The sequence below is a fragment of the Pristis pectinata genome, chromosome 4 (assembly GCF_009764475.1).
Source record: "Pristis pectinata isolate sPriPec2 chromosome 4, sPriPec2.1.pri, whole genome shotgun sequence".
Lineage (NCBI taxonomy): Eukaryota > Metazoa > Chordata > Chondrichthyes > Rhinopristiformes > Pristidae > Pristis > Pristis pectinata.
This window is the reverse complement of record NC_067408.1, coordinates 50,741,682-50,765,448: the sequence shown is the minus strand read 5'-3', so window position 1 is coordinate 50,765,448 and position 23,767 is coordinate 50,741,682. Positions and strand designations below refer to the sequence as shown.

General features: G+C 38.7%; 1 long non-coding RNA gene across 2 annotated transcripts in view; it reads left to right on the top strand.

Moving 5' to 3' along the window:
• Nucleotides 1-23,767, top strand: part of LOC127569609 (uncharacterized) — a 47,392-nt gene that overhangs the window by 7,847 nt on the left and 15,778 nt on the right. For both annotated transcript variants that reach the window (XR_007956229.1, XR_007956228.1), the window contains exon 2: nt 9,517-9,652. This is a non-coding gene — a long non-coding RNA (uncharacterized LOC127569609). The remainder of the gene's footprint in view (nt 1-9,516; nt 9,653-23,767) is intronic.

Sequence of the window (23,767 nt, the reverse complement as noted above, 5' to 3'; positions counted from 1 at the left end):
CCCAGGATAACAGAACTAACTTTCACCCATGAATTTTGTAAGTTTATATTGCAGTGGACCTCTGAATAGATTCACCAATCCCACACCAGCAATAAGAAGCCACATTCAAAGAGAGGATAAATCAGGAGTATTGTTCACCTGTCTTCACTGAGTTCACTCACGTACATGAGCAGTGGATAATAAATTTATCTCTTTTTTTTCCTTTCACCATTCTTCTTGGCAGACTCAAATTGAAATCGGACACTTTCAAATCAAGAGCGGTTCCAGTATCACACTGAGGGCACTTTTTTTAAAAGAAAAACCCTCTTGAAAGCATGTTGACTGAAGTTCTGCCAAAATCATCTTACTGATATCAGGGGTCAAGTGTCACCGTGTTTGCAGTCGGCAGTTACAACTCTGACATCAGCAGCCTTTGACACACTTGGATCTCATTTAGCCTAACTTGACTGGCAAATAATTGGAGTCAAATCATTGGAGGATTTACTATAATTGGAGAAAAGGTTTACTATTTTTAAAACAAAATCATCAAACTAGTTGTAAAGGCAATCCGCCCCAATCTGTTGTCATCCTGGCAGACAGTGACTTTTTTAAAATCAAAAGCTGTGTGAGTGAATTGGGAGTGATGTCTCCAAGCATATTCCTTGGATTTTGTTTGGTGTTTGGAAATAATGGGTTTTAGGTAAGAGCCAACACTATGAAGGTCACAATAAGTAAATTCTATTTTTATTTCCTGGCCATTCATGAAACTAACTTACATTACTTTTCTTTTGGCTGCTGTCTTTGGAACTGGTGGTCTTTGCTTATAGCCCAGTTACTAGATTCAGTTCCTGTCCAGCGTTGTCTATGTTTGAGATACACCTGGGCAATTCAAATGTCCATAACCCAGAGTTACCAGCTGATACACTTGGCAAGGCAGGAGAAGAAAAGTTCTTTTGTCCTTTTACCTTGTACCTATCCTTCCAAAGCTCTCTATTCCAGAAGCTGCACTACTCAAGGCAGACCTGTAAGTCTTTTGTCAAATCATATTGTTTTGCTCTCGCAAAGTTACCTTTAATTCCATGATATTTTGTCAAAGAAGAGAAACCCACAGCCAGCCATTGCTGCAAGAATGTTTGGGACAGGTAGCCTGGCTACCCAACCTGAGTCAGAAGGACCCACCTACATGCTGGATTTGGGTTAGGTCAGGTCTCAAATAAGAAATAAGTCCTTGGGACCAAGTTGGGTTCAGTTGATGGTGATCCTGTCCAGTTTGAGGTCAATTTACAATATTTCACCTTCCAACAACATAACTCAGGGAAAAAGAAGTTCATCCTGCAGTATAGCCACAGATCTTCAGCTCATCAATCCCCTTTTTCAATTCCATGTTCTGAAAGGTAGAGTCCTTAAACATAAATTCAAGAAGGTTGAAAAAGCAAACATGTTTGTTAAAGTCTAAGGAATACGTGGAACCAATGCTTTTCATGTACAGGGGTGAGATTTCCTCAACAGATCCATTAGAGAAAGAAAATGCTGGATGACGTTAAGCTATTTTTGATTAATACATAAAAATTAATTTGAGAAAAATAGTTAACACAAAGAAAAATCAAAGGACTAAAGTTCGCTTTCAATGGGTTTCTCTGTAAGTGTAACAAAAGCAATGCATGAAAAGAAACTTAATATATTTGTAGGGATGGGTATCGTGTTTTTCTCTGTACACAATTGCTGTACTGGCAAGGAAATGGGCATTAACCTGAACCAGGAACAGTAGTAGACTCCAGACCCATGGGGCTGTTGCATCATTTAATTAGATCATGACTAATTTCTACCTCACTTCCAGTGGATTTGTAAGTCTTCTGTAAGATGTTAATGTTAATGTACACTGTCAATTTCGTCACAGAAACAAGACTGTTCAGGAACAATTTAAAAGTACTTCACCTATAAAAGCTGAAAGAGATTGTTTGCTGCTTCTTTCTCCCATGACTAATCATCCAAAATGGATTGGTTCCTTTCAGCCTGTAGTACTGGAGTTGCATTGAACATTTAAAATGAATTCTAAATGGTGTGAGGACGGGTAGCAGCTACCTCAGTAGACCTATTGTTTCTGAACTATTTTCCGTGCTCCACAGAATCATATTTTTTCTTGGTGTAAGATTCAGTGGCTTTTGTTTCCTTACAGCTCCTCATCCAAGAGTCCATCTTCAGAGGATCCTGGGCAGCAAAGGTTTAAAATTATGGGGTCAGAGTATTATAGCAGAGTCTAATCCCATCCACACCTCAAGGTGTCCAGCCTGAGTAATTGTTTGCAACGCAAGCAGAGATTGTGGCCTAGTTTCTCTTCTTAAGTGTAGGAGTACTAACACTAACTGTAACTTCTGGTATGCAAGAGATCAGCAAACCCAGTGCATACATGTACTGTATCTTCCTGATCTGCAAGGTTCACCAAGAAAAAACATTGAATGCTGTACATGGTTTGAAGAAGCACTATTACCGACTGCCTGCAGTGAGTAGGATGGAAATTGGAGATGGCTATTATAAGGCAACACCTGATCCTGTTTTGCAATTTGCTCTGCTACAACAAGAATAATCTGGGAAAAAAAATTATCTTCCCGAATTCTAGCAGATAAGATGCCCTAAGGCTGATCATTAAACACCAGACATGATTAACTAGAACTTGAAAAAGGATAGCAAATTAGTACATTTTACACAGCACATCGTAACATAATCAGTATTCTGACAACTGATAAGACATGTTATACATTACCTTGGCAATTGTTCTTAATTAATATAAAACTGAATATTCTTTTATGAAGGAATATTAGTTACTAAGTTGTTGACAATAGGATGAACCGTGAATGTCTTTCCTCTTGCATCAGTTTTATTTTAAACTCGTACAGGTTAAGGAACTGGATATGTATAATCCCCTTTTATTTTTGAGATGTCATGTGTTTTTCTTTGAATGGCTGGAGGCTGAATATGCTGCACCTTAGTAACTTTGATCAGATGTGGTCCTAGGCAGCTACTTTCCTTTCTTCTGTGTCATTCTTCACTGCAAACTCAAAATCTAGCAATTAGTTCCTCGATTTTATTCCTCCGCTATCACAATTGTTTCACCATTTGATTTTGTACCTACACAAAATATTCTTTAAAAGATCATGTTTTCTTTTAATGCTGTTGTAAGTTAGCCTATTTAGGTGTTTCATATAAAGTAACAATCAGCCATAATGCAGTGACATCCAGGTTAATATACAGTAAAACTCCAATAACATGGCACCCTCAGGACTTTGGTGGTGTCAGACCAACAGATCTTCCATACTGTTGGATACTAGTTCTATTAATATGCAAGCACGCTTTCATTGCTCTTTTTTAAAAAATATTACACAGTCGTACAAAACATTTTTTCAGTGAAACTCATGAGGTTAAAGGGAGTGGGAAATAGAACCCAGTGAGTTTCTGCTTGTAAGTTTCAGCTTGTTAAAACTGTATGAATGCCGTGCAGACACACACAGGCTCCCAGGTATGTGTAGTAAAGCCATGCGTGCTCTGGTGTCAATTGCATGAGATTGCTTCGTCCATGCAAGGCTTGTGAGTGGCACAGATCTCGCAGCCTGACAGGCCATCATTGGGGGACTGGGGGTTCTCCTCTGTGAGTTAAAGGAAGCCTGATTTCACGAGCTACTTCACGGGAGTCCAAGGCATCCATCCAATTGTGATTTTGAGTATTTCTTTCTGTCAATCGACCTGTCATCACCGAAGGCTCCTGATTCTGCCCCTGACTGAGACCCACTCCTGAAACCCTGTCAGTCCTCCACTTCCCTGGCTAAGACTTGTTCCTGAATCATCTGGCAACACACACAAAATGCTGGAGGAACTCAGCAGGTCAGGCAGCATCTATGGAGGGAAATAAACAGTCGACGTTATGGGTCAAGACCCTTCATCAAGACTGGAAAGGAAGAGAGCAGAAGCCAGAATAAGAAGGTCGGGGGAGGGGGAGGAGCACATGCAGACAAGGAATAGGTGAGTTCAGGTGATAGGTGAGTCAGAGAGCAGCAGAGATCACGGGGGGGGGGGGGGGGAGCAGTGAGAGAGGGCCTTACAGAACTCCCTGCGAAGAGAGGAGGAAAACTTCTTCAGGGTAGGCATACCTCGAAGAGACTTCACAGTGGCGCAGCGATTACGTTTGCTTCGTCCCTCTTCCTTTTCAGTCCTGATGAAGGGCCTCGACTGAAACGTCAGCTGTGTATTTCTCTCCATAGATGCTGCCTGACCTGCTGAGTTCATCCAGCATTTTGTGTGTTGCTTCAGATTCCAGCATCTGCAGAATCTCTTGTGTCTCCTGAATCCTCCAATTCTCTTTCTGACTGAGACATTTTTTTCTTAGTCCCCTTCCTCCCTATCAGTTCCCGCACCATCTGATCAATTCCCTAATGTATTTGCTGCTGCCTGAAATCTCCAGCAACCTGGGTTCAATCTTGACCTCTGGTTTTGTCTGTATGGAGTTTGCACATGACTGCGTGGGTTTCCCAGAGGTGCCCTGGCTTTCACCTGCATCCCAAAACCAAGCTGGTAAGTTAACAGCTCCTTTGGTCTAGAATCAAAGGGGACTTTATTGAAATGTGAGAGAGAATAAGTTGCAGAGCTGCAGAAAAATAAGGCAAGGGGTAATTGGACTGATGGGATTGCTCTGATGGGAACTGACTGCATGTCTTCCTGCTGCACCTCGGTAAGCACACAGCATCACCAGTAGCATCACCACAGGAGTACCCACAGTAAAGACGGCAATGCATAACACTGAATGTCACTCAGGCAATTTGCAGTCACCTCCTGAAACTACATACAGATCCCAGTGCAATAGACCACAGTAGTATGCAGGTAGCTGGGTAGCTCTTTAAATCGCACAGCTGTATTGAATGAAAGTCCTGGTTGCCTTTCAGTGCCTTGCAATACAATCGGGAAATTATTACCCAGTTTCAGACAACATTCCAATCAGTCATTGTATTATGAATAACATCAATCGATTCATGCTGTGGGAACCAAACATCTTACTCTGGAGCACACTCCATCCAGAAGGGTCAGGTGGAAATTTTACAACTGCTTATTCATGCAAAATGACCATGTTTTCAAAACATATGCTTAATACATCAAAATGCAATCAATTCAAAAACATTCTGTTATTCAACCGAATTTTTAGGCATGTATAATATCTTCAACAATTTATGAAATAAAATTACACATGAAGCCACTGTAATTGGAGATTGTGTGATGAAAATAGACTGAATAACAGGAATCCTCAGAGACTTTGAGAAGAGTTGCAAGCTATGGTCCAATCTGGGGTGGTGGTATGATAAGTTTTAGATAAGATTTGCTTTGTAACCAAGTACATCAGTTGTTTGAATTGTGGGATGAACATGTGCAACTCAGGGTCCTGAATACAAGAACCAAATTTTGTTATGGTTCATTATTCATAGACAAAAGGATACATATTTCAATTATTTTTAGTTAGTTTTTGTTTGCTTACCACATGATCTAGCACATGTGGTACAAAATTATGCGAAGCACATCTGTTTAAGTAAAGGCTGAATTGTGTTGACTGATTTGGAGATGTGGTGTGTAACATTGATTGTCATGTTAAAAACAATAGGTTAAAAGGAAATAAATGGAGAAATGGTATGAATGGGATTTGAGAACTGGCATAGACGATGGGCTGAATGGTTTCTTTCTTTGGAAAATATCGAATACGAAGTGTGATAGCTGGTGATTTTGAAAGGGACTGCCACTGATCAGCCATTTAGGGTTCAATATGTCTTACAATCTGCTGGAAGAACTCAGCAGGTTGAGCAGCATCTGTGGGAGGAAAGAAATTAGCCCTGATGCAGGGTTTTGACCCAAAACATCAACAATTCCTTTCCTCCCACAGATGCTGCTCTACCCGCTGAGTGCCTCCTACAGATTGTTTGTTACTCCAGATTCCAGCACTTGCAGTCTCTTGTGCCTTCAATATGTCTTAGAATTCTGCAGGTACGAAGACAAATATGGAAGCCTGAGATAAACAGTAGATCAGATGATGGTACATCTGGCACTCCACTCCATTGCTGGACTCACTATTGATCCCAGTGATGAAGCGGTAGTGTGCTGAAGGGTGGGACCAGAACCACTTCACATTTGCCCCTCAGCTTTGCACCAGGGAGAATGAGTTCATCAATCCTGTGGAAAAAAAGGTTAAATGTTCGCCCTTACGTTAATGTTTTAAATTATTTATTGGTATTTTAGCATTTTATTTACATATCTTTCTACTTTTATATCTTCTGATATTTTAATAAAAATTATTTAAATGTATTTGAATAGTTTTTACATGTCTCTATCAAGAGGTGATGCCTGAGGCCTAGTCATCATTTGGAAGCCTCTTTGGCTGAGGAAATGCCTCTTGGGTGCAGATGGTCAACTCCTTTGGCTCAGCACAGCCAGAAATAGCAAGGCTTGCTGGACAGGAACTGCAGATGATGATCCTTGGCAAGGGCATAGACCTGGAATTTGGGCCAACAGTCCTGGAATACACTGTGACTCCATAGGGTGGTTCAAGGTACATATGTTGTAAATGTTGTGAGTATGACAGTATACTGTGTTACTGGTGTGGAAACTGGGAGAACAAATATCACACCATCACACAAGTATTTGGTTGTATTCTCCATGGTCAATATATTGACATTATAGTTACAAAAAAATGTGTAATAGCAGCACCTGTTCATTGTCAGAGTGAAAGAAAAGTTCTTTATTTGATCATGTATACTCCCACAGTCCATGATCATGAATCATAAGAGAGCAATAGATTCTTAGACAGAGATCAATAGATTGTTGGATATTTAGAGAAATAAAGGGCATTGGGTTTGTGCAGAAAAGCGGTGGTGAAGTAAAAGGTCAGCTACAATCTTACTGAATGTCAGAGTAGGCATGAAAGGGGATACACAGCCTACACTACTGCTTCTATTTCTTACATTCTTATGTTCTTATATTATTATGAAGTAGCTTTGAAAAATCACAAGGAGTTAAAAACAACTCATAAGATTTGCTGACACCTAGGTCTGTGTCCTGGTCTGTTTCCACTCCTATAGCAAGCTGCCAAATTGAAGGCAGACAGGATTAACAACTGGCAACTCAGTTAAACAGTTGGAGTTGACATTTAAACTGTGACTAGACTAGACTCAGTCTTGTCTGTGACAGAACGGGATGGATTTGTACCAGGAATTTTTGCTGTGAAGGAGGTTCTTCCAATCATCTACCTCTGGTTTAATTCATTCAGCTCCATAGTGGATGGTAAAGAAGTGCCATGGGAAGAGCTGCCACAAAGTGGCAGTGCAGAATGCCTGGAAGGAAAGGATTGACAGATCCAACGAGGTCTTCAGCACTAAGAATATCCAAATCTGGAATAAGATGGCAAATGATGTCAAGCACAGGTTACAGAAGAAGCCCCACCCAATCACACCAAAACTTCCTTCTGTATGTTCTTAGTCTGTTGTCATTTCATTATACCATTACATAATCCTACTGCCTTCTGCCCCACTAGCTTTACTCACTAGCTAAAATTTGTTGCGACAATATCAAAAAAGAATTTAACACAGCTATTGCTTCCAATGTTGATAACAGAAACTTGCATTTATATATAATGCCTTTCATGGTCCTTGGATGTTGCATCCAAGGAAGGGCTTTTGAAGTAAAAACTCCAAGAAATTAGATCACCTAGTGCTGTGTGTTACACATTGCACAATCCATTTTCTATGAACAATAAAATGTAATTGACAATCGCAGACCACAAGGTCCACAGTTTTCAACCCATGTTTTCTGTGTGTCTGATCAGCTAATTCTCTGAGGACCCTGGACATGCTCGACAGTGCCCAAAAATGTCCAACACATCTGTAATTTGCAGTCACACACACTTAGTCCATACAATCCACAGAAGTAGGAGCCGCCCTTCTCAACATGGCTTAGAGGTGATCTTCCTGAAAATGGTAGATGTTGGGAACCTGTCTCAGGTAAGATCCTTTGTGTGATTAAATTACACAGCTCTATTTTTGAGCCTCCCAGCATCCTACCACAGTAATTACTTCTATCCACCCCACAAAATTCATGAACCTTACCTGACACCTCTCCCCCACTCCGTTTACCACAAGCCAACCAGATCCCACCCTACTCCAACACCCAACACCTTCCACCAATTGTACCCCCAATAACAGACCTCCACCCCACTTGCTGAATGCACACTCTACATTGACCCCCACCCCCAACTCAAGAAAAGCACCCCACTGGTTATTGATTGCACATGTCTCTCAACTACCATCGGCTTCTGGCAGAAAACATACATACCGCAGTGCCCCGTGCCTGTGAGAATCTGGCAACACGGTTAGATCTGCTCATCAGCTTCATGTTGAAAGGATTTTTTTTAGGCAGTCTCTCAGGATCAAGGATAACTGGCTTCCACTCTAGTTCAGGAGCTTTTGAGGTGAATGGATGAGATCAATGTAGGTCGCGCAGACTCTTCCACAGATAGGGCAGGAGGTGCCTGATGGGACAGGTGCTGGATAGTTTGGGTGGTGTTGTGCTCTTTCTGCTATTTATGCTGAATTTCTGTATGTTCCCGACATGAGGATGTAAGATTCTCAGTGCCATCCCAAATGCTCCTTCTCCACTTTATATGGTCATGGGTCACAGATTTCCAAGAATCAATCTGGCTTTTGCATTTTTTCAAGAACACATCCTTGAACCTTTTCCTCTGTCTCCCTGGTAATCTCTTCTTATTATGGAATAGAACAAGAGATCGTTGCCAACAGAGCCAACTGAGTATCATTAGGGCCTCAATGGCGGGGATCTTGGCCTGGAAAAGAACCTAGACATTGGTTATCTTATACTTCCAATGGAGTTGAGAACTTTGTTCATGCTTTTTCAGTGGTTTCTCTTCAGGGCCTTGAGATGCCTGCGGTAGGAAATCCAAGTCACCATAGGTTAGGTACTGAAAGGTTGATAACTCTCTGTACAACTGTGGCCTGCTTGATTGCCACATGCATGGAAGACCAACTCATCTTGCTAATTGTGCCAGCAGCATTTTCAAAGATACCAGAGGTATAAAGATTTTGGCCAAAGTTCATTTGAGAACAAACAACTTCACCAAAATAGTGCTTGCCTTCTGTAAACTCTCTTCTAAAGTACTGAACAGATAAGCACCCACTGAAACAGTTTGAAAATTGCCCTAAATGCAGCCTGTTAGACTTAAACAACTGGCAAACATAGTAATGGAGAAGAGGACCCTTCAACTGCAGATGACCTGACTTAATGAGTAGCTATGTTTCAGTTGTGCAGTCACTATTTTAGTGAAATGATGTTGATTTAGGAGTTGAACCTTATCACATGTTGAAGTCACTCCTGTGAACACTAATTGAGCAACCAGACCAATTCCTTGCACCCCAATAACCATCTGCCATGGACACAATACACAGCTGTCCAGATGAATGGTCTCAACTCGAAACGTCATCTGACTATTTCCCTCCACAGATGCTGCCTGACCATTGAGTTCCTCCAGCACTTTGGTAGTTGCTCCAGATTCCAGCGTCTACAGTCTCTTGTGTCTCCATCACACAGCTGTATTGGAATTAGTTGGAATCAACTCTGGATCCTGAAAATTTTCAAGGTAAAGCACAATTTCTCCTCCAATACCCCCAGTTGAAAGGTTGCAGCTGTTTAATACATGACATTTTTATTGCAGCCCAAGTGTGTGAACCCCTAGCCACAGGCCCATTGGCAACTGGCAGTCCACATAATGACAAAACAAATTAAACCTGATTTATACAGGCGCAAAACCCACAGCATCCTGACTGTGAGAGCATTCCCAACACCAACTGAACACAGCCTTTAAATAGCTTTTGGCAAGCTGCAGTTAAAGAATAGTTACACACGATTTTACATCTGCCAATAGATCCATAACTAATGAGCTATAAGCTTGTTCCCAGCAATTTGCAAATACTGTTCAATATCTAAGCATCATTGCACATTTATTTCATCTTCAAATAAAATAATCACAAACAATTTGAACCAATTTGCCAGAGATTGGAGACAGTGTGAAACTACTTACACATCCATATGACTGGTATTCGTAAACTCACTATCTGTTGTAATGTTTTTCTCGCAACCCTGCATCCTGTTACTGAATCTTGGACATCATATTCTTGCCACACCTAACCTACCTCAAAAGATTAATGAAGATCAGATTCTTCATACACAAGTTCTCAATAATATTGGCATGCCAAGAATAAATGCATTTATCATGAAAGCATGGCTACAATCATCAGATCATGTGATTGGAATGCTTAATAAATAAATCTAAGATGACGTTTGAAGGAAAATTGATAATTGGGAAGGGATTTTGTGACGGAAAAGCTGATTTAAAGAAGCTCTGAAGTAATGCATAATGAACATTCATCAAGTGGGAATATATTTCACTAAAAGGTATCTCCTACTCTAACATGTTGAATGTAAACATTTACAAGGTTGACTTGAAAATTAGAATTCTGGGTCTGGTGTCTCTGGAATCCACTGTTCAATTTGTGGACACTCATTCAAAGCAAAACCTCACTGCAACATTCTACCATCTTTTCAATTTCAAAGGATGAATAATGATGACCAATTTTAAACAAAGTTTTAACATACCAGTAAACAATCCATGCCCAACATGCAAGGACCCTCTCTCTGATGCTGGGAATTAAAGTTGTTGTATGTAAGTCCATGGTGCATGACATCTGGATTCTGGAATGAATTTTGTCTGGCCTGTTTCAGCAAGTGCAAACTATCCACAGGTGATATGCTGGGAACTTGCCTACTGGATCTGGATTACGTTAGACCTGGCACACAGACAGCGTCCATGTGTTTGAATGGAAAGAAATGGAATAAGAAAGAAAGAGCTAAATATATAAATCAACATTAATTAATTCTGTTTGCTTTATTGATGTTAGTTGTTCAACTATGTTTGTGTATTAAAGTGATTTTATTTTTGTAATAGTTTTTGAATGTTAGGGCCATTCATAATTATCTGGCAAAGACTTGGGGCATAACTGTGCCACCTATGATGTGCATGGGACTTGCTCTGATCCACCCACATAACTGAATTACATTGCACAAATGGTGCTTCACCATTTTGAATCATGATGCATTTATCAACAATTCAACATGTGGCGATCTGCAGAAGGTAGGTAGTTTGTATGTATGCTGGGAGCTTTCTGTTGGCTGGATGTCCTGGCCTAGTGATATCTGACTTGTCCTATTCTTTTTGCAATGTAGCTCAGGATTATATTTGATTTGTTAATTGATGGCTCTAGATCTCTTCCAACATTATTCTTAACTGTTCAAGTCAGAATCAAGAAGGCACCCAAGTTTGTACTTGCACATTTGTAGCTGTGAAATTGTATTCACTCTGGCTGTATCAACTTAGGTCATTATATACGCGCCCATCTAGGTTTGTCATCACTTCCAAAACTGAATCACATAATGATCACAGCCATTTGGCGATTGGCTCCATATGTAAGGAAAATCCAGAGACCCCACTTTCTCTGCTATTCTGATGGGAAATTATTCTGGTGGTGACCAAACTAAATTTTTATAAAGTTTCATCATGGTTTCCTTTCTCTTGTGCTTTGTGCCTCTGTTTACAGAACTCAAGATCCCAAATGCTTTTTTAACCATCTTCTCAACCTATCCTGCCACTTTCAACAACTTATGCACATATATCCACCAATTTCTCTGTGATTGTTCCCCTTTAAGAATTGTGCACTTTATATATCCTCTTCCCATTCTTCTTCCCAAAATGTAATACTTCACAGTATCAGATTTCATTTGACGATTATCTGAACATTCCACCAGTCGGTCCGTACTTCATTGAAGTCTGGAGGTTTGAAAATTATGCTCTATACACACCAGCCATTGTATTTTATTATATATTAAGGAAGGTAGTGGTTCTAGTACTGACCTCCAGGGAACTCCACTGTACATTTGCCTCCGGTCTGAGAAGCAATCTTTCATGACTAGTCCTTGTTCCCTCTTACTTAGTTGACTTTCTGTTCATGTGCTGTAGCCCCTTTTATTCCATCGGTTTCAACTTTAAAGACGTCTATTATGTAAATGTTATTTGAAGATCCATATATACCAGATCCATTGCATTTCCCTCATCAATCCTCTCTGTAACTTTATCAAAAGACTCTATCAAGTTAGTTGGACATGATTCGCCATTAACAAACCTGAGCTGGCTTCCTCTAATCAATCCACATTTGTTTGATCCTGCTCCTGATCCATGTTTCTTCACCAGCAAGGATAAACTGTCTCTAATTACAAGTTTTATTGTTTCACCTTTTCTTGAACAAGAATGTAATATTTATAAGCTTCTACACCTTACAGACCACCCTTGAATCTATACATGTTTGGAAGATTATGGTCATGACTTTTTTCCTTGCTTCCCTCAGTAACACAGGAACCATCCCATCTGGACCAGGTAATTTATCCACTTTAATTCCAGCTAGCCTTTCAAGTGCCTCCACTTTATCAATGGTTAACCCTTCCAGAATCTCAATTACATCTTCCTTTGTGGAGACTTCAGCAGCATCCTCTTTTTTCCTAGTTCTGATGAAGAGCCTCAGACCTGAAACATTACCTCTGTTTCTCTTTCCACATATGCTATCTGACCTGCTGAGTATGTCCAGCATTTTCTGCTTTTATTTCAGATTTTCAGCACCTGCACTTATTTTTGATTTTCAGCGGCATCTTCTTCCTTGGTGAAAACTGATGTAAAGTACACATTTAGTACTTCAGCCATGCCCTCTGCCTCAAGGAGTGTATTTCTCTTTTGGTGTCTGATCAGCCCCATCTCTTTACCCTTTCACTTGCATCAGTCAAATGCTCTTTTCCCCTGCTTTATTTTACTCTCTTTTCAGGTAGCTCTGGCTTTAATTTCCTTCCTCATTTCATCCTGGGAATGTTCCAGACTGTAGCTGAAACACAGAAAATGCTAGGAATACCCAACAAGTCAGGCCACAGCTGAGGGAAGAGAAACCGAGTTAACATTTCAGGTCAAAGACTTTTCTCTGCAATTGCACATCTCTCCAATTTCCCTGCAAATTCGTCTTGAGTATGCTTCTCACTGGTCGGCAGCCGATAGAACAGTTCCAGCAGTGTAACCACAACTCTGTTGTTTTCAAACTCTAAACAGATAGATTCTGACCTTGATCATTCCAGGACATCCTTTCTCTTCAGCACTGCAAAATTCTCTTTAATCAGTACTGACACTGCCCCTCCTTCCTTCTCTTTACTATCTCTTCTGAACATCTTGTATCCAGGAATATTTAAAATCCATTGCTGCTTTTTGTATAGCCAAGTCCCTGTAATTGCCACAGCATAGTGATCTCTTGTGGTTAATTATATCTGCAGCTTACTAACCTTGTTACATATTTGCACTATAATTCTCCTTGTTCTCTCTCAAAGTCCAAAGTCCTGTCTAAAAATGTTCTTTATCTTGTTCTGGTTCTATTTATTTCTCCCAATCCTTTTTTGTATATTTTCCCTTTTAATGCTACCTTCCTGTGCCCAGCCCAAGCAAATGAAGTTAAACCCCACTACACAGCGTGAACAAATAGTTCTACAAACGCTTTATTCCCAGCAATCACTAGAGCCTGTACCGGTCTCTCCTCCATCAGAACTGTTCCCGTTGCCCAGGGAATCTACAGCCATCCCTCCAGCACCATCTCTTCAGCCAGACGCTTACGTCTGCTAACCTTCTATTTCTATACTCACTGGAGCTTGGCACGGGGGGGTAATCTAGAGATTACCATGTCGTGTTCTGCTTGCTAATCACTTTCCTGATTCATTAAAATCTCCCAGTAGCACTCCATTCCTCTTTCTATCTCTATCATTAGCGCCAATATGGACCACAACCTCTGGTTGTTCACTCTCTCCCCTCTGAATTTTCTGCTACCTGTTGGCACCAGGGAGGTAATTTACCATTCTGGAATCACATGGCCAGACTCAGCAATGCCTGTCTGCTCCCTTAACTATAGAATCCCTATGACTATTGCTCTCCTGACTTTTCTCCTCCCTTCTTGTACAGTTGATGCTTCTACGTTGTGGTGGTCTTGGCTCTGGCTGCACTTTCCAGGGTAATCCTTGTATCCTTATTCCAGAAAAAGAAGACCTCAGGGGTCTGCTAATCTTCCAGCCTGCTCTTTTTTGTCTGCTTCTCTGGTGTTCACCCAGTCCCTCTCTGCCTGCACTCTCTTGAGCTGTGGGGTGACAACGTCTCGAAATGTGCTCTCCATGAAACACTCAGGCTCAAGAATGGGCTGTATTGATGTCAGCTGTTTGGCAAGCATCAAAGGCACAGAGCTGGTCCTCCTTTAGGATGCATTGAAGAGGGTGTTGAAGAAGGGGGCTTCACCTTACAACATTTCTCCCAAGCTGCAGAAAAACATTGCACTTATCGACCAAAGTTATTCCGGCTGAAATGTTAATAAATAAAGATTCAGAATGTGTTTGAATCTCATCCAGTCCATTTCTGAAGGGAAAGTGGAGGAGAGGGAAATCTGCATGATAAAAATGAGAAGAGGTTCAGCCTGTTTGACAGAGGTTATGTACAAAGACCTGCTGACAAGTTGGAGATGAGGAGAAGGGATATTAGGAAAAAAGTTGAGAGATACAAGGCTAGGTATCATCTTGTGAAAGTTCATGTTGACCATTTACTTCTAATGATTGATACTTTGGAAAATAGCAAAGGGATCTGTGAGACTGAAGTGCTTCTGAAGTGAATCTATTGTTCAAGGGGAGTTGACATGAAATGTTTCTAATGAGAGTCAAGGCAAGGCAGTGTTAAATTTAGAACTGGATTAGATTCCAACAATATCTATTGAATTTGCAGCTTCAACACATGTAACATCAGCAGTGCTGCAAAGATTAAAGTTGCAGAAGCCTGTGAAACTGTTAACTGTAAATGTTACAGAAACCTGTAAATGTTAACTCATTTTTATTTTTATATATGAAAGACAAAGCAGTATAGTATATGTGATACTGGTTGAGATTAGTTATTGCTACATGAAGGTTGTCACTTCCTTAAGGACTATGCCATGTAACAAACTGCTTCCTGCAACATTTTTTTATAAGAAGTTTTAGAGACTGCAGAGCATCCTTGAATAAACGACACTCACTATTTGAGTCTTCACCAGCACATTGACATAATGAGGAGCAATAAAATCTCTCTCAAATTTTACCTTTGTGGCTGAGAGACTTAGCAAAGCCTCACTGGGTGATGTACAAAGCTAACACACGTCCACTGAGTGAAATAATTTTCATCCAACCTTAGAACAGAATCTCTGCTCCAGATTTGAGGAGAAAGTCCAACATGAAACAGAAAATGTATAACGTCTTCTGTTTTTTCAGTTGATATTTTGGATGTACATTTACAGTAACATGAGCTTGCAGGACAGATTTAAGACCTTACTGCTGATTTAGTCAAGGGTGTTGATTTGGTACGAATTTGAATCTACACCAGATACCTATGCCCAGTCATGTCCTGCACCACCTCTACTTGTTGGATTCTTCAAGGCACATCTATGCACAATATAAACATTTCCATTGGGTACAAGACAGATTTTCATTTTCATCAATAACTGAAATGATTGAATCTACATCAATGAAAGCCCTCCTTCCAGTATGATTCCTTCACATCACAGTCAAATGCCATTACACCTCAAAACAGTCATTCGCCAAATTCCTTTTACACTATAAATCAAAAAATAATAATTGGGTGAGATAATCGTTCATTTAATAAAGTACCAATTAAATATTTGTATTGCTTTAATATGAACAAATCTGAATCAATTTATTTTAGTCCAAAGGTATCAGGTGGAATGAGTAAATGGATTAAAAATTTTTTTGATGCCAGCAAATAGCAAAACATGACCAATCAAATCACTCAAATAATTTTAATATTGATTTTAATTTTAATATTGATTCTAATTTTAATTTTAATATTGACCTTAATTTTAAGTCTTTTGAAAATATATTAATTCAATTATTACTAATATGGGGAAATTATTCAAATAATAATACCGAACAACATTCTTGAGAGTTACTTGCATCGTATTGCAAATCCGTGTAAAATAATTCCATGGAGATAATAATGTTGTTTTAGGAATTTGGAATATTTGTCTGGTATGTCAGCTACTGAGTTGGGCTTTGCTGCCTATTTTTCCCTTGGTTGGTCCTGAATTCCTGTCAATCAAAAATATTTGAAATGCATGAGTTGACATCTCTTAAAATAAGTGGCAGAGAATTTGAAATAAATGTGAGATCATACTTATACAATATTACCAACACTAACAGCCAGGCTTAAAAGAATTATAATATTATATTTCACATGAAACTACTTGGGGTCAAAGAAAATAAAAAAAAGTTTAATGTTCCTTCCTTTCAGGCTAAATTTCCCAAATTCTTCACCCTGCATTCATGGCGTCGGTTCAAGGTAATTTGCCAATGATTTAAATGATACTTTGTTCCAAAATAAATCAATTTATGATATTGCAAATGTTCTTTTAAGTCAAAGCCATCATAATTGTAGCTGTAAATGTTAGATACTTGAATACTAATTATGTTGTCGCATGTGCGACAAAATGAGGGAAGGCGAAGAACTGTAATTGTATGAATCAGTAGGTTAAAAATGCATGCTGCATCTGTCTCTAAGTATTGCTGTTAGATGAGCAGGTGATAGGATACAGACCAAATTTCTACTAGTGAGCAGCTCTGGCAACAGTTTTGAAATTTCAGGCCATTTGTTAACTGCCTGTTAAAACCACTGTGATTACAAATGCAATCTGATTTCTGCTAGGAGGATATGAATATGATATGAAGGCTTAAGAGCACTACCAGCCTGACTGGATGATTATAATCATCTTTCCTCTTTACCAGTGTAGGTTACACAAGGGACTTCTTCTTCTTAAGCTTTTCACATTGACGGTGAGGCATAATATGATGTTGCTATAAATGGAACGCAAGGTAACATATGATTAGCACATCCCCATATTTATTTGATGCGAATGTGAAGGGACAGAAATCATCACATGTACTATTTGGCAGCCACTGAAAACATTAAGTAGCAGAGCTCCTTAAAGGATATATGTGCACAAATTACCATTTGTGGCTGAATTGATACCTAATCACTAAATCTATTCTTGTGTACTTTATTCACTTACAAGATCCTCAATTCTGTAAAAAGATGGACTGAAGTTTTGAACGACATTGAAATTAATGGAACCAAATTTCAGAAGCGGAGTTCATATATCACTGTAATCACTTCTAGTGCTTACAACAAAAGGTTGAATTCTACTGCCATATTGTTCTATTTCATATAGAATAGATCAAGGTTTCCAAGGAAAGGAAAGGAGTTCTGATTTAGTTTCATCCAGGGATTTGGGGGAAGAGAGCAAATGCTGGGGAAGAGAAATTGAGGATCATTACTAATCATTGGTGAAGTTAAAGCTAATAAGATTGAATGTCTAAAGCAGTGGGGTCGGATGATCAGCCTGAGCCTGGGGCTCAGGTGTGGTTGGGAGTGGAATAATGAAGGGTTTAGACAATTAAATTGGTTCTATTGATGAACTGTCCCCAACCTAAGGGCACAGATTTTATTGAACAGATTTGGAGATTCAGATTTAGAGTAATGGTGGTGAGACCAGATTAGTTTTCAAGGGGAATTGGATAAATGCTTAAAGGAGAAAAGGAAATGCTGGAACAAAAGGAAAGTACCAGGAAAGGGAACTTCAAAAAGAGCACTGCAGACTCAAAGGGTTGAATGGCTTTCCTCTGTTCTGTCATATTCCTTGCTTCCAAAAGAATGTGCTGATAATTTGGCAGGTAAACACCTTCAAACAAGCATTATGCCATATTGCAATGGTGCATTACATATTTACACCTCAAAAAGAGAAATAAGCAGCAAAATGAATTTACGATTCCTAGCTCAGACCGTCACACAGGTTTCACTATCCAAATTCGTGCTATAACTTCCAATTCCAACATTTTAAAGGGGTTTTCCTAACATTAGTCAACATCCCCAACTGCGATACCCATGGCAACATAACTTTGCTCATGACTGTTATTTGACCTTTACAAGAAACACCATCCTGCATCAGGACCAGCTTAAGTCCATGACCATGCAGCAGTATGCTCATAACAAAATGAACTCAATGTACAAGATTTGTGTGGAACATTAGTAGGTTATGTGCATGTTTTAAAGTGCAGAAATATTGGCTGAGTCAGCATGCTGACTCAGTTGTAACATTGTGAGTAAACTCTCAAAGGAAATCAATGATCTTAGGATGAGCAGACAGAAACTAGGTCATTTCAGTAGTGCAATTTTCAGGATGGCTCTAACCCTTTTTAAGCATTATCTCCCATGCTCAGGCAAGGGAGATGCTGTTTACTGGCTAAGTTGTTCATACATTCTGAACAACTGCTTTAGTAAATGAAAATTTAAAAAATGCAGTTGATGGAAAGCTGAAATAAAAATAGAAGTAGAGTTAACATCTCAAGTCAGAAACCCAAGTTCTGATCAAGGATTCCTGACCTAAAGTGTTAACTCCATTTCTCATTCCACTGATGCTGCCTGACCTGCTAAGTTTTCCAACATTTTCTGCTTTTATGCTCTAATAGCTGTGTATTACTGTGCCTCACACTGGAAAACTTTACTTTGAGGGCAGCATCTTCAAATGCTCCTTAGTATTTCCCCTGACTTGAAGCAAAATCTATTTTTCTTATGTAAGCAGGTATTGGATAAATGCATCTACTTTCTTTAACTAGCAGCAACCATGTTTGCAACAGCAGATACTCCACTGCACCATTAGTAACCTCCTTGTACTTGAGGCTATCCATGCTTGGTGTTCATAGCGAGCATGGTCATTAACTGACCTTGCAATATCAGGTCTGGTAAATAATCACAATCTCTTTAAGCTATTATTCTTTGACTTTGATTTAACTATTTTGCAGTTAACTGAATGGAAGCCTAAGCTCTGATTAGTCCATGGCAACAATAGATTAATCAAGACATGGACTCTTGATGGACAAGCCTTCAGATTGATGGAAGAGGCCCCCAGCTGTGAGAACTGAATTCCATGAGTTGTTCAAAGTACAGTATGTCAGCCCATGGTACTCAGTTCTGCAGCTTGGAAGCATTTTAACTTCATGAAACAGCCATTTGTTGGGAACAAACTGCATACACTAATAGTGTAAGCAAGCAGTCAGAAGTCTTTTATTAAAACATATTAAAAAACAGGAATTTACAACTAATTTGCAATATGCAAAAACAAAATAAATAATGCAAGTGGTGATTCACAGAATAAGACACTTATTGTTTGGCAACTTTATTGATTATTCTTTTATAAAATGTTTGTACTTGAGCAGTTAGGGAGTCCAAGCAGTAATTGAATTTAATATTTTCTCTCACCTTATTACAAAGGATTCATTAATCTTGTGGAAGTGTAGACATAATGACCAACTTAGAAGATAATTTCACGGTTTGAGAAAACCCCTTCATATTGCTGGTAACTGGAGTGGGAGCAAAACACTGAATCATCAAGCAATAGCAGTGGATAGATTTAACTAATGGCCAAGTGAAAATAATGATATGTAATGCAGTCATCACCTACTCCAGTGAGATGGTAATGAGAAATGCAAGAAAGAGTAGAGTACAGCTTGGATATAACGAGAAGCCAAGTCCTTGGAGCTAATGAGAAGCGTATAACATGTGGGAACACCAGATTTGTGACATATACTCCCACTAACTTGATAATTGTATGAAGGTAAGGCCAGTCAACAGTAGGTATGACAGTCATTAAATGTATTCTTTTCCAAAATAATAGGAAATGATAGGAATTGTATAATGTTATTAAATTATTTGTCAGGATTATATTTTTTAAAAACAGATATGTAAAATTAGATGACCAAAATGTATTGACTAAGCACTTTATTCAATTCCTGCAGACAGCACAGTGTATATGTATTTTTTCTGCCTTAGTCTTGTTCTATTTTAGCCATCTATATAATGTAAGCAGATGTTTGAGTCTTTCCACTTTCAAGCCATATTATATCTTGAACACTTAATCATCCAAATGTTGCTTTGATATATTAAAACAAATCTATGTGACATTTTCATGTAGAGGCAAACTTTTATCAATAAATACTCCTTGCTTTATTGCCCTTAAATACACTTCTATTCCTTCACATCTGTAGAAAGTAAGAAGCTTTTTTTTTTGAAATAGAATGTGAATGAAAAATTAAGATGAGTTATGTTTTATTCTAGAATGGCAGTTATAAAATTGGCAAAATTGGTCAGCTTTTCTTTTTTAAAATCTTGCCCTCCTGCATTTGGTGAATAGAATCTGACTGAGACCACTAGTACTGGACAATTGATAACCACTGCAGTTTATTTGCTTCTGTGTGTAAACTTGTTAAATATCTAACAATTGGATTTTCCAAAGTCCTTGTTTTTAAGCCTCACGTTTTTAGCCAACATGTTTGGAATCATACTGGATTCTTCTAAAATGCGCTTGGGTAACAAAATCCTCAAGAGTTCAAGTGCAGAAAAAGAAAATTTCGTTCATTACCAATATACAGTCTGTAAGATATGTAGATTTTAAAAATGATCATATCAAATGAAAAGGATAAAGTGTGAGTGCAAATGCCATGTTCCAAGTAGTGAAACACAATCTGCAATGCTGAGATGCTATCTTCGAGCTTATATATATCAGGCATTGCATTGGTTTAGTCAATGTTGATTTCTCATCCAACACAACTAAGTCCGTTTATAGTCATAAACTCAATGCTGTTTGTTACACTTTGCATCATGCAAATGAGTGGCCATCTTTCCTGTAAACAGTAGACAACTATCCTTCAAAGCACATGATTGACTTAGTCATCCTGAAGTATGAAATCTCTCTTTATGCAAGAGCGATAAAGTGTTGATTATTAATTAATGAGACCATAATAAATTTGATGGGTTGGTCTAATGAGGCTGCTCACAACATTCTACAATATAAGGTACTGCAACAGAAGATAGGACTAATGAGCATTTAAAATTAACAAAAACAAAGAAATGAAAATCTCACATAAAGTTAAAAGTTCTACAAGTAGTTCTGTTATTGTCTGTAAAAGAGTAGATTTACCTTTTGGGTAGAGTCCTTTTATACTAGCACATCAAGGAAGCCATCTCACCTACTAAGAAGACAAAGCAAAACATCGCATTGCTCAGGCACCCAACAAAACCAAGAGCACCTGCTTTGTGCAATGATTGCACCAAAACTTCATGAGCAACTAAATTTGAGAAACCCATACAGTAGGGAGGCAGGGGTACTGTTGTAGTAGTGTGGAAGTGGGAGCACTGCAGTTAGGCATATTGAACTGCACCACATAAAGTGAGATGAAATTAATTCTCTTCAAAAATGTTCTTAAAGAATCCAATAGTACATCCACTGCTCCCTGTAATTTGTGGACTAACAGGATTCAATCTAAAGTTGGATACTTTAATGCTGCACTCGGTAAGATAAATAATGATGCCACATTTGACTGTGGTGATGCCCCACAGATACCTGAGCACCTCTTCACATGTGCAGTATACCTGTAGACCCAGGATGATATCTAGTCAGTTGTTTGGCTGTGCTACATTAATAATGTTTAGCTGGGGTACTGAAGTAAATAAGAGAGCAAGAGAAAGAAGATTTCATTCTCATAAAAATGATCTATTAAATGTATTTTCAGGTGCTGTTGAACCTACAGCATACTTGTACATTTCCTGTTTTGGTTCAAAGAACCTAGAGCCTTTACCATAATTTTCACTGATAAGAGGTTCCCACTATTTAAGATGGAAATATTTACAGAATCATTCTGATTAGCTCCTCTGAAAAATCATTTTTCAGCTGACAGATTCAAGAGGAGCTACTGAATTAAAATCTCAGGATTCAGTTACTGGAATCCAATTGTCCAAAGCTACTGGAAAGAGGCTTACATTTCAAATTTTCTTTTAAAATCTATAAAATATTGTCAAAGTAAAGTAAATCATAGATTCTTTAAAAAATGAATATTAAGTTTGACTATAAAAAATGAAATAAAACCATTGGCAATTTTATACTTAGATTTATACACATTCAAGAAATGGATTAAGCTTTCCTGAAGCCACATTTAGTATGCCATGATAATATGCCATTATATTATTTTCCTACATGTATCCAACTGTTTGAAGGTAACTTTTAACATCCTTAACCTCCATTATTAGTTCTTTATTGGACTGTTCCAGTACATATTACAGAGAATAAGGACATCAATTGTCCCGATATATAAAAAAGTTTTGTATTGAAAGCAATGGTTTAAGAGCTATACGATACCTTGGGCTACATTACAGTGTTGCTCAATTCTTTAGGTTTCTTCTGTAAAAGGAAGCAATTTTTGATATCTTCAGCTTAAATTTAGAATTGTTTAAAATAGATATTGATCATTTTTATATTATTTGTGTGCTCAGATAACAGACCATTCATGCTGTGGGAATATGCTGGTTGAAAACAGTTGAGAGTAATATCTCCTCCAAATTCTGCAGTATTTCCTGCTCAGTTTACTTTTTACATCCTTTATTGCAAAAGAAATCCTGACCTATTATCGATGTGCATAGTGCATTGTTGAACCAGCTATACACAAAATCCTAAACAGTTATTTACAACTCCTGAACATATGGAAGATTAATCCAAATGTGATGTAGTTTTCGGACACAGTGATAAGAATGGTCTGCATTCAATTTATGATCTGGGCACATCTAACATAATAAAGCAATGGTAGCTTGGAACATTAAAATTAACTTCATCTCAAAACTATGGGTGAGGATGGGGTCAGTGGGAAGAGAAATCAGAAAAAACTTTTACCACTGATCACTTGCTGAAAGTGTGCCTGAGAGGATTGACTTATTCCACTGCTGAATGTTCCACTCACCGAACATATGCACTGTAACAGGAGGGCTGTTAGATCTCATGGTATATCATGCTTGCTGTTGGAAATCATGGAACCTGTACACAGCTTGAGGACAGGAAAGCAAAAAAAATCCTCTTGTATATCTTGTACACTACTCTGGTACTGAAGATTGGACATCCCTGTGTCATCTGGTACAATTATTGGAAGCATCAGTGATGTGTTGAAATCATAAGATCCCCATGTGCACTCCCTGTGCTTCCTCATAGGGAAGGAAGGAAAGTGGTATCCAAGCTCCCACAATTCATTCTACTATATTTTCTACAAAACAATGATTACATATCCTAGAAGAGGGATCAAGGTACTGATCTTAAACCTAAGGTCTCAGCTAACATTCTTAGAGTTGTACAAACGCAGCAATATAAAAATGGCAATCAAGCAAGTTAGGAACTTTCTGTTTACTTACTACTATTCTATTTTTTTTCTACTTTAACATTAGTGTCCGGTATTCACGTCACATTGCATTATCTTGATTTTTGTGAAAAAAGCTAATTTGTGTCAACAGCAAAATCTGCAAAAGGTATGTTGTGCCAGCAAACTTGCAGCCCGGCCTTTGCAAGCTGTGTGGCTTCATCAATTGAGTGTCAGTGTCAGTGAGCTACACAACTGTGAGTTTCTGGAGAATCTATGGTTTCTACATGGTTGTTTTCAACATTTAGCCATGTTTCTTTGCACTCATGAGCGTTTATCATACAGAGAGGCATGTAGCCTGAAGATG